This window comes from Parasteatoda tepidariorum, chromosome 11 (genome assembly GCF_982258835.1).
Source record: "Parasteatoda tepidariorum strain Cologne lab strain chromosome 11, Ptep-v5.0, whole genome shotgun sequence".
NCBI classification, from domain to species: domain Eukaryota; kingdom Metazoa; phylum Arthropoda; class Arachnida; order Araneae; family Theridiidae; genus Parasteatoda; species Parasteatoda tepidariorum.
Genome location: NC_141765.1, coordinates 75871249 through 75884460, shown reverse-complemented (window position 1 = coordinate 75884460; position 13212 = coordinate 75871249). Strand labels below are relative to the sequence as shown.

Genomic DNA, 13212 nt, shown 5'->3' with positions numbered 1-13212 from the left:
CTGATTTATGATGGGTCAACATAAAAAAACTTAACTGTTTTGATGGTATATTCATAGGAGCTAACAAGAATTCCCATTAAACCATCATGGAATTGTACAATTGGAGCAATCATGGACCATCAAGGATCACCATAGATTGTTGGTCCAGGAGAATCACTCTTTTCTTGATGGTTAACCATCACAGTATTAAAGCAACATTTTCCATCATGGAATGATGGAAGTTTGTTGACATATCAAAAAATATGGACGAATAATTTAAAATGTGGGATGATGGTGACCATCATGAATCTCTTGATGAACAGATTCATGATGGTGACCATCATGAATCTGTTTTGATGGGATTATCAAGAATTTTCACTTGGATAATCGAATTCAGAGATAATGCCAAAAAATTTGACTTAGCCTAGTTGAAACATTTTGTTCATTTAATCAGGTTGCTAATTTTAATATTGATTAAAATTTCAATCGTGTTAACGTCAATTTCTTTCAGTGGACAAAAACACGTGCTATTAAATATTTATTTTGTTCAAGTAATCATTTATTTACTAATCATAAATGAAAATATGTTACACAAAGAATTATATTTCGTTTTGAAATTAATAATATTCATAGAGGACAGCAATAGTCACACATCAAATTTTAATATTAGGTGGTAATCTCCGTGTCTTTTGATACGATATGCATCGTTTGAAACGTGTCTTTGAGAACAACCAATGACTGATAGTTTGGCATACCAATCACTAATAGTTTTTCTCAGCTGTGAGGCATTAGCCTCTTCTATAAATGAATAACTCAATATTTATGTAATTAAATTTAGAATTAAAAAAATAAATATTTTTTGTGTCTCTATTTCAAACAAGCTTTAACATTTCCTTGGTGATAACTGAAATGAAATCATCCCTTACTTATCCCCCTGCTGATAAAATATATGCCCTGATTGCTGACAGATGGGAATATTCTTGGTTTCATAGGGAGAAAAATAAAATATGTCTTAGTCAAATAATATTATACGAGTATATACATACATATATATATAATATATATATATATATATATATATATATATATATATATATATATATATATATATATATATATATATATATATATATATATATATATAATTTCCTCCAAACTTGACTCCTTTGGTTCGGAAATTTACGAAAGAGGTAACTTATTAATAATTTTTATTTAATGTTATAGTTTATTTCATGTAATTCAAGTTCAGATGGGATAAATAAAATTAGTGAAAAGTTATAATTTAAATAACTGCTATACGCTCTATGAAAAAAAAATGTTATTTCAACAGATATTTTGCATTAACAAAATATCAAAATACTTCCATTTCATAAAGGATTTTCTCTGCTTATTAGCCAAAATATCACTACTGTCATCATGCCTAGAATCTTCCCTTTTGGTCTACAACTGTTTCTCTACACTCTTAGTCGAACAACAAAATTTCTCTATTGTTTATACCGGATCATTTCGAATGAAACAGTTATTTTTATTCTGTTTTATAGAAGACAGCTGCAATTCGTTGAATTTTTACAGCGGATTTTGTTATATTTAATTATTTTTCGCTTCTAAAATAAAATTTTAGATGGATTAACATTAATTAAATTCATTTTTTGATAGATTTTAAGCTTTTCATTTTTTTTCTTTTTTTGATTTTTGAAAATAGCTATTTTTTACTATTTTATTTGACGAGAATTAATATTTTATTTTAAATAATTGCAAGAAGAAAACAATAAATTTGTTTTGAAATGTATTAACCCCAATCTTTTAATATTTCATTTGAGAAAAAACTGAATAAAATAATGTATATTTAAACTGGTTTTACAAGTGATTCAGATGTTGTCCTATGTAGAGGACAATAGTAAAATTCCCTACTACAGGCGCCCACCTGAAAAATCTAGGTTTCTCAGAACATAAGTCCATAGTTTGCATTTAGAATTACTCTTCATTTATCATAAGGTTTAATCAATTGGTGGAGTATCCCTTTTGGCAAAAAAGTGTCGAAAATGAGTCGGAGATTTTTAACAATTGAAGAGGCTCATGACTATTTAATGCTATTGAGCATTGAATTTGATGATAGTGACATTAAAGTGGTAATACTGCCGCCTGATCTAGAAGTAGTCTCTGATGATTAAGGCATTGGTGATGATTCCTGTATTAGCATTGAGCATGGACATGCTATATTTAATGAAAAACCACAAGAAGAAACTGTAGTAACTATTGAAGTTATAAGGTAAAATCTACTGTGTGAAAATCTACTCTCAAATATTTTATCACCAAAATGGAAAAAAATCGGAAATTTTCGTCAGCTCCTGAGTTATTTCATAGCGAACGTTTTCAAAAAATAGTAGTCATGATTTCAGGAATGATGGCTAAAAATAATATTGCAAAAATAATACACGAAAGTAATAAGTATGCTTGACAAAAAAAAAAAAAAAAGGTTATCACATTTTGCGTAGAAAAAAAAATGTGCTGGTAAAATGCCCTTGATGTTGGAGCAGCACTCGTCAGTCAAAAAATGTCGAGTATATCAAGAGGTATTTACACTTCAATGATAGCTATTGATTCATCAGATTGCTATAACAAAGTTCGTCCAATTTATGAGCTGCTGAATGAAGAACAATTTAGTGGATTTTCGGAACACTTAAATACAGATGAACGGAAAACACGGTTGCAAAATGTTTATGAAAGGGAAATACGTGAAATTTGTATACAATCTCTGGATGCTCGCACCTTTCGATGTGAGCATCCCTCGTATCGAAAATTACGAGGTGATATCAATATCAATGACGAAATTCTAATAAAAGTTGTTAAACGTTTAAACAAAAAACATAAAGCATAATGCTTTTATATTCACAGAAATTCTTTTAGTACATTTTACAATTCATTTGATGTCAGCTTTATATTTTCTGAAGTAAAACATTGAAAATTATGTTTTTCGCATTTTGTGTTTTATAATAATTCTTGCCGGTAGCTATCAGATGCTTGACTACAACTGTTAAATTTTTGCAATCAGATGGGAAGAAAATAACCTCAAAAAATAAATGAAAATATGGAAAACAATGAATGTAATGAAATAAGCTTTTAAAAAAAAGAATGCAAGTTACATGCGAACCAATTTATTTTTAGGGCGTGAAATTGATGCTGCACCTCCGTGACGCCACTGACTGAAATCAGAAGCTCAGAGTGGCACGAGTCTCTTCAAAAAAGTGACCTTTAATTCATTCTTCAAATTCATTCTTCAATTAATTCAAAATTTGCGTATCACGCGATTTCCACGGGGATGCATTTTTTCCGTCTATCTAACTGTGCAATCTGATCTTTTCCCGTTCATGGTTTCATTTTGGCTTTGATGTCATATTTAATTGTTTATTTAAATGTAGATTAGCTGGTAGCGTTAGTTGTTTATATTTCTGTTAATACAAGCATGTTTTACAACATTTTGCGCTCTCAAAGATGTCTGGCAAGAAACATTTCGTAGGTGATATAACCTTCATTACAGATAATGCTTCACCGATAGTAAATCTGATACTGATTTCAAGAATATCGAAGACAGTTACAGCGAATTTCTCTGCGGCAAGTGTACGTAAATATTCTATAAGTAATTTGCATATTTTCGTTAGTATATACTTCTTACCTTTGTATTTCATAAATAACTATCAAAATTTTGCTTCAATTTTAATTTTTTTAAATATTTCTTTATAATCATATTTAAAAAAAAAACAGCTTTACAATAAATTTTTGTCTATTTTAACTTTAAAATATGTGTAGATGTGAAGCATGTATTAAACAAAATACACAATTTTTGAACCTATTTTGATAAGAAAAAAAACCACCGCCATCTTTATCAGGAGTTTACATCCACTTTAAATGCCTTCGTAATAGTTTTTATACGAGCTGTGATGCCCTCTTTCCTTTATAACTTATGAATGTTATGTTTCTAACGCTATCACAGGTTAAAAACCTTTTTATCAACAAGAGATTAAATGATTTTGTAAAGAAAGATTTACTTGATGAAATGAAGTCTTCTTAATACTAGATGAGATACTGAAAAGAAAAAAAAAAGATTATTTGTATAAAAGTTGATGAAATGAATATCAAAATAATGTTATAAAATAAATTTTAGAACACATTGAGCATTGCTGTAAACCATCACAAGTCAAATTTTTTTATGCTTTTCCATTGATGGACCAACATAATCTTGATGGTAATCATCAATAATTCCATCAGAACCATTATATTTTTGATGATAACCAACATAAGTAACCATCACACCATTGTAGGAATTCGGACTGATTTATGATGGTCAAACATAAGAACATCAACTTGTTTTGATGGTTTGTTCATGTTTAAACCATCAGAAATTTCCTTCACAGTTTCTTAGAAATCAAATGTTGAAATGATTATAAAAAACCACTATCGCAATGTAGGAATGTAGGAAATCAGGCTGATTTATGATGGGCCAACATAAAAAAAAGCCAAATTGTTTTGATGGTATATTCCTGAGAACCAACAAGAATTCCCATTAAACCATCAATGAAATGTATAGTTGAACCAGCATGGCTGGTTCAATAGATAGCTGATTCATAAGAATCACACTTTTCTTGGTGGTTAACCAGCATACACTCTAAAAACTGTACCTCTTAAATAAAAGGCACAAGCTAAATGTACCCTTTATTTTCTCGCATTAGAGGCACATAACTAATGTGCCTTTAAAAATGAGAGGCACCACAAGAAATGAAAGGCACCAAAGCAAACGCGAGTCAATGCGCGGTACGAAAGGATTTTACCGGTTCCCTGTGCCTCTCAAATGGGCTTCCCTTTTTTTTCTTCGGTACGATGTAACGGAGAAGAAGCGCATGCGCACATCAATGAAATATTTTATGACGAAATACAAATAATAAAAGCAGACGATAAAATTAGAACACCAGAAAGTTGTTGATTTTTTAGAATTAGTTTTGTGTGGAATTTGAGTTTTCATATTACCCGTTACGGGTTTATCTAGTTTGTTTTTATGATATTTTATCTATCCCGTTACGGGTGCGTTTTCATATATCCCGCTACGGGCACTTTTTCTAGTTTCCTTTATAAGATTTAACTATCCCGTTACGGGTACTTTATATTTGTTATTGTATTTGTTGTGGTGTGAAATAAATGTTTTTATAAAAAAACTGAACAGTTCTTTAATATAGCTTGATACGCTACAGCTATGTATTAATTGGTGGCAGCGGTGGGATCCGTTCCAGAAATGTTTTATTAAGTTTTTGAAAGAATTGGTGACAAATATTGTTATTAAGGATTTCCTACTTCAGAAAAAATTAGTGAATGAGATGTTTAAAATTGATGCCAAGAAGTGTGGAATTCGACGGTACTTCGAACTCTTTGAACAGAAAGCGAAGAGATTTAGTGTGAATTTCGATCTTTGGTTTTCGTGTGCTTTACAGCTTACTCCTGCTGAGAGGTCAGAAATTTATGATGATAATTATTATTACTTTAAAGAAAATCTCATTGCCAATTTTCAGTATGATCCACAAGCTACTCCGTGTAATAACGATCGCCAGAAAGAACATTTTAATGAGAAATGGAATTCGCCAAGTATTGTGAAGAAATTTAGATCTGAATGTGAATGTTTCTATTGTGGTGAAATAGGACATTTTAAGAAATACTGTAGACATCGATATTCGGATTATGGAAAAGAGAATTATATCCGATTGTTGTAATCAAGTTTAAGCACGAAAGTAATTTTTATTTTAATAATATTTATAAAACCAATGCATGTTTAATGATTGGGGCAAAAATGCAGAATTTCACGTTTTTTAAAATACAATAAGAAAAAATTCTGAAACAAGCTTTCCAAAAAAATTGCAGAAGGCTTTTCAAATATTCTGAGCTCAAATAAAGTCGATTAAATATTATTATCGATATAATAATATCAATTAAATAATATTAAGTACAGTTAGTTCTAAAAAAATTGAAAGCTAATGTTCCCAAAATGGGAATGATGGCGCCTAACGGGTTAATATGTTTCGCCAAAATCTGGATTTAAAAAAAATTCATTTCAATGTAAAGAAATCTTTTATTTAAACTTGTTAAGTCATTTGTTTAAGCATATTTCATGTTATAAAATATCCAAGTTGTCAAAATCTACATCTATCATTTTAAAATATTCTATGTTTTTCCAAATTTGTGCAACTGTATACATCATATTGCAACTGTTACTAAATTATGTAAAATTGTTCTTTATGTGTGAAAATAAAAGATATTAGATTTCATGATATTTAGTGTTTAATTTTTGATCCTTATAAAACTATTTTATGAAATCTCTAAATATTTAAAAAATATCTAAATTTATAATAAATTTCCATTTTGAGGATGCTTTTTGGAAATTATATTGACTATATTGACTATAATTAAATTATATTGACTTGGCTTAACAGAAATAAATATTATCTTTTTGTACCTATATCTGATTAGAAAAGCATCATTGTAGTTGTTAAAGTATCATTAAACGCTACATAATTAAAGAAATGGTATAAATTTACATATTTTATAATTGTCTATGAAAAAGCCTTAGATGGAATCCCTTGAAATGATCACTTTCAAGTGGCCAATATTCAAAGAATTGAGAAATATTTTTCATTAAGAATTATTATAATTAATATCTTGGTAATAGTGTAAACCAAACAGAAAGTCCCTTTTTATATAAAGTGCTAGCAAATTACAAATAGGTAAAAAAAAATTTGTTCAAATCTGGTAAATAACAGGTTTTGGTACCACTAAATGCTTGTTTCAATGAGCGGCACATAAAAGCAAAATCGAAGGTACAATGTACCTTCCAAGTTAAGAGGTACATCTGATTTTGCCTCTGAAATCAGAGGTACATTGTGCCTTTCATTTTTAAAGGTACGTTGTGCCCTTAAAATTCAGAGGCACAAATGATTCAAATGTGCCTCTGAAATCAGAGGTACAGTTTTTAGAGTGTAGTATTAAAGTAGCATTTTCCTTCATGGAATGAGGGAAGTTTGCTGGCATATCAAAAAACATGAACTCATAATGGAAAATGTTGGAAGATTATGACCATCAAATGACGTTAGACCATCATGACTTGCACTGAAACCAGCATGAACCATTAAAATGATATGATAGAACCATCAAGAATTTTGACGTAGCATGTTATCGATCCTATTACTAATTTGATTAGTCTACTTCTATTGATTATGCTTTTAATGACAGTGATTATTTATAAATGACTCTAAGTTTTAAAAATAATAATTTTATTAATTTATTAAATTTCATGATATTTCGGCATGTTTTCCTTCCAGGGATAGAAAGTTAGGAATTTTAGTAAGTCTCTGAAATGAAGGTTTCCAACTGGGTAAAAACTGTGGGTAAAATGCCACCAGAAAAAAAAGTATTTGCAGTAAAAGTAATAAATCTTTGGATCAACAACAAGGAGTGTTATGATATCTAGTTATTTTATTAATCTGAAATAAATTGTTTTTAACCTTTTTTTTTTGTTGGAAATTACCTATTTTAAAAGTATTTTCTGGAAAATGTTGATTTCGAGAAAATTTCTCTAAGCTTACTCACATAACAAAAAAGTTATTATAGAATTCATTGAAATTGCTTCTGTAAAAATTGTATAAAGTTAGATATGTTTTAAAATAAAGGATATGATTTAAGAACGAACTTATTATTTTTTTGATGGTTTAAAAAAGAATACTTAGAATTTTCTTTAGAAAGTCAATATTGAACAGTATTTTGAGTTCTATTTCATTGTGTTTTTGATGTTTTTTAAGTATTTTAGTTCAAAACACTGACAAACATTTAATTGATTTAAGAAAAAATTATTTTGATATTTATGCATTATAATTTGTTTGTTGAACTTTTAGCATGAAATTAAAAACTTGTAGACCTTATTAAGAAAAAAACATTTTATAAATTTTTAAAGTTTAATTTAGATTTAACCTTCCCAAAAATAAAATTATGCCTGCTTTCCAAAAATAAAATTAAAATTTTAATTAAGGCCTTCGTGTGTAAAACTGAGTCAGACACCTTCATTAAATCAGCCAATGTGGGGTTTTTTCTCATCCTATCAGCGACGTAACTATGGGTGGTTTGAAAAGAGGCAAAATGTTAGCAATTAATAGAAAGAAATGATATAAGGATGATTACAATTACATTGGAATGATTTATACATTTAGTAAGAAATTTTTTTAACTATATATAAAAATATAAAAAAAGAAATATATGCAAAGAAAAAAAAAACGAAACGGCAAAGGAACTAAAGAGAGCTTCGCATGCTAGCATACTTCTTAAACCAATTTTGAAAACTTTGAGAGCTTTGCATCCTCACAGTAACTGAATTCGATGTCAACTGGGAGCTTTGTATTGTCACTATAACAGAATTCGATGTCAACTGAGAACTTTTTATTTATTTATTTCAAATTGCAGAGGTGAATTGACATGTTTAAAAGCAAAACTTTGTATCATCATATTAACTGAATTCGATGTCAACTGAAAATATTGTATCGTCATATTAACTGAATTCGATGTCAACTGAGAACTTTGTATTGTAGCATTAACTGAATTCGATATCAACTTGGAGCTTTGTATTGTCATTATAGCTGAATTCAATGTCAACTGAGAGCTTTGTTTCGTCATGTTAACTGATTACAACTAAAAACAATGATTTCTATTAATTAAAATACAAAAGAATTTTCCTCTTTTAAAAATTTTATGGAAAGTGCAGCTTATAAATGAATAGGAACGTTCTTGAACGTTTCTTCAAGAAAACCTTTTGGGGTGCGAGAAAATCGGAGGTAATTTTACATCCCACTAAGTTCTAAAAAAAATTTGTTTTGTGAAAGAAGGCGCGTTTTTGTAAAGAAAATTAGAAAATTTCAAATATTGCTATAATATTCGCAAAAATCTCTGATACAAAATTCGTAAGAGTAGATGAAAAGGGATTTTGTCAGAACAAATTGCTTTGTTAGAAGAAGGGTCTTGAATTTCCTAATACACAATGCTTTTTATATGAAATCTAAAATTTTTATTACTTTCTTAAATTGTATAAGTATATCAGAAATTCCAGGTTTTAGTTAATCTTAGATTCATGTTAAAAGTCAATACAATCTCCGTCAGTTATTGTAATATTAGTTTAAATGTTTTATAATTATTTTATTTTATCAGTACATAATTTCTTTAAAATGCTTTTATTTAATGTAAAAAATATTAAAAAACATACAATTGTTTTCCTTTTAATTAGTATAAAATAATGTGAACTTGTAAGGTTGTTATCGAGTGTTTTCGAAATGATTGTCGAATGATTTTCGAATTGATTGTTTTCTTTTGGGGATTTAAAATATTTCCAATTTAAATTAAAATCATTAGTAGATTATTCTTTAATTTTACACGCTAGATGACGTTACGTGTTGAAACGGACTTTAAAAAAATTATATATATATTTTTGTTACTTAATTTTCCTTGTTAATAATTTTTTCAGTATCAAAATTAGAATTATGTCAAATTTAAATAAATTAAAAATTATTGTATTGTTTGTTTCCTCTCCTCTCGGTAAATTGTAATCTAAGTATATGATAATCTTTTTTTTAAAAAAAAAAGGTTCAGAATGCCTTCTTTAAATTTTTCGTTTTTTGAATTTAGTGATTACATTTAGATTTTAGTTAGCTCATTTTCACTTTCTTGTTTTTTTTTCTAACAATAATTTTAAAATATCCTAAATATTGAAAAATTAAAAGTTGCAGCACTGTATTTAGTTTTTTTTAATAATATCGAGTCAAAATTTTTAAATATTTTCAGAATTCCAAGATTTTGTTTCAGTTTTTTAAGCATTAAACTTACATTTATTTTTGATTTTCAAGTTTAAGTAATTATCTGAATCTTTTTTACGAATATATTAAATGAAAAGGAAAACAATATCGTTTTCGTTATCTTAAATAATAAAATATATTTTAATAAGTGTTTTGTTTTAAACAATGATGTAAATATAAGCCGTGATGGCTCAGGGGATAGAGCGTTCGCCCTCCAATCGAGTTCGAATCCCACCGATGACTGGTCGATCCGAATTCCGCATCCGGCTTACCCCGACGACAGTGCTGACGCAAAATATCCTCAGTGGTAGACGGATCATGGGTTAAAGTCCCCTTGCCATCAGGGTAACCGTGGGGGTGTTTCGTGTTTTTCCTCGCTATGCAACACAAATGCGGATTAGTTCCATCAAAAAGTCTTCCACCAGGGCAAATTTTTCCCAATCCAGTAGTTCCCTTGTCTGCTGGGGATTGGGTTCAAAATTTCAAAGCTACGGAGTTGAACGTAAGTATTCATAAACCCAAACAAATTGGGTCGGCTGTTCAACGGCGGTTATAAAATAAAATAAAATGATGTAAATATTTATGTCGAAATATGTAATAATATAACAGAATATTCAGAAACTTCTTGTTAAGAAATGTGCAAAGTTTAAATACCGGTTTGATATACATCAGTTGTAGTTATGCGCAAATATCAGGATCAGGCATTTTCAAAATGTTATAGTGAATAGAAGAAATCTGATGGAGTAAGGTCGGACAATTACGAAGTGTGATTGAACTACATTTTTTCCTTATATTTTACATGCTAATTCAAGACAGCATTGTGCAAGACAATCCCTGAAAAAAATTAGGAATTGGGGTTCAATTGTATCATTCACCATACTTACCCGACATTGCAGCATCAAATTTCTATATATTCTAATCGCTAAGACATTTTCAACAAATTTGAAAATATTTATAATATGCCTACTATAGATATTTTTCTCAATAAGCAATTGTTTTTATGGCATTTCTACGACAAAAGGTTTATGATAAGGCTATTTCTGAGCTGTTCGAAACTTTTTCGAAGAGAATGAATTTTTCAATCTTACTGATTCAGTTTTTTGAGATCATTTATTTAACTAACTAAATAAATCTCTCAATATCTATAAAGTATGTTGGAAGATACATATTTCTTTTGAACTTAGATTTCATAATTAAATGTACAATGATTTTTCTCTGTGAGAGAAATGTATTTATTTAATTTACAGAGTACAAAATATTAACGGACCACCCTGCGTAACTTTTGATCTTATGATTGGATTTTTATGTTCTAGGACTCAATTTTAATGGATCGAGAGGGTAACCGCAAATATGCTAATTAATTAATGCAGACTATAATTTAAGTTACAAAATCAGACATAAAAATGTACTTTCTCTGAATAAACATAACTTTTTTCGATGGATTTGGATTTCTGACAAATATAGGGTAGCCGCAATTTGAGAAATATGGTCAGGATAGTTTGTTCAGGAGTGAGGACCAAAGTTTGGATCCATTTATATTTTACGTATTTCGATATATTTCAAGGAAATTTTAAGTAAATTGCAAAACTTTTGCACACAGCTATAAAATTTATTTATCCAAATATAATTCCATGCAAAATATATCTTTAAGTAAATATTCATTATTTTTTTTTATTGTTTTATTTAATAATAGTCGATATTGTAAATTGAATTGTAAAGTATTAATTTTTTAAATAATTTTAAAGAATGCATTTTTAAATGGAAAAATGCAAAATTAGAAAGAAATCGAATTTTGAAAAAATTCTATTTTTGAATAGTCACTCCATTTGACCAAACTATTGGGACCGTCGGAACCATGAAATATTTATTCAGGTGACTGATTTCGAAACTTAAAATATCATTTGTATTTACTAAGTAGCATATTTGAGAACACCTCGTCTAACCATTAATATTTATTCCTAGAACGTCCCATCATCTAGCATTTTGGGTTACTTTATCTCTTCAGAGCGTGATAACTTTAACATTTAACTCAGTAGAATTTAAAACAAAACTATATTAGATAAGAAATTTACTTAATATGCATAATAATAAGTAATAAGCATATTTATAAAAATATAAAAACAGCAAATTTTGACTTATTTATTAAAATTGTAAGTAATATTGTTTTTACTCCGCTCATATTTATTATTATCCTCAATGATCGCCAAAAATATTTCTGCTTGTACTTGAACATCAGCTCGGCCCTGCCCGGAATTCCTTTAAAAAAATTTTAAAAAAAGAACGATTTACGAGTTTTAATATAAATATTTAATGAGATGAATGAAATTGCGATTTCATTTTTAAAGCTTCCTTATATTGAGGTTCGACGTGAGATGTACATATTTTAAGGAGCGAGGCTAAATGCTTCTCTGTTAGTCTACCTCTGAAATGAATTTTTCTAGGGCTCATAATTGAAAACACTTGTTCCCATATATAAGATGAAGCAAGCATTTTTACTTGAGATAAAATTTTTACTTGAGAGCGGTTATAAATTAAGCTCTAATCATTTTCCCTCTGTTACGTTTTTTGATTCTTGTGTGGGGATACCGAGATTGTTTGACGCAGGTATTGATACGAGAATCGTTTAACAGAAATTTATTATAAAGAATATCGCAATTTTTCAGAGACATTTTCAAATGAAATAATTAAAGATTTAAATGAATATTTAATGCTTAATAGTTAAAAATTTAGTGTTTCCAATGTAAAATTTTACTTTTTTCTCTTGTAATTTTAGCATCGTCTGTTGAATTTACAAGCTATTCTACCTAAAACTAAACTCAGCGGTGCGACAGCCCTAGAGGGCCAAGGCCTACTGTGCCCATCTCAGTTTTCTTGACCTTGGGCTCTGGGGTGTTGAAGCAGATGTTCCGATCAGGTGGTCAGCCGAACGCAAAACCCCCAGTGTTTAGTTCCCAAGCATGCTTGGTACTCATTTATCAACCCACTGAAGGGATGAAAGGCTGAGTCAGCCATGCCCGGTCCCAGGATCGAACCAGGGACTTGTGGCATGACAGCGCAGAGCGCTACCGCTCAGCCACCGGGCGTCAAACTAATCTACCAGAAAGGAACAATTCAATTTTGAGATGCAGTGCTGGACACTGCTAGTGGACACACTCTGGTAGGGGGCTGTAAGTTCGTTCCTGACAGAAACAAAACAAGGTGCTCTTGCAACTGAAAGTCCTTTTATTTATTGTTGTGTTTAAAGAACGGATTTATCCCTACTTTGTGTGATATTAACTGTGGCTGTCCTCGGTTAATCGCTCGGAAATATAATTACAAGTAAACAATAAATTGCAATTAAGGAAATAAAGCTGCATGAAATGTC

The 13212-nt window shown here is 29.4% G+C and overlaps 1 long non-coding RNA gene across 1 annotated transcript; it reads left to right on the top strand.

The window, feature by feature from the left end:
* Nucleotides 1–3327: 3327 nt before the first annotated feature.
* Nucleotides 3328–12867, top strand: LOC147801838 (uncharacterized). The gene is made up of 2 exons (XR_015430191.1): nt 3328–3597; nt 12622–12867. It is a non-coding gene; the product is annotated as an uncharacterized LOC147801838 (long non-coding RNA).
* Nucleotides 12868–13212: the final 345 nt, after the last annotated feature.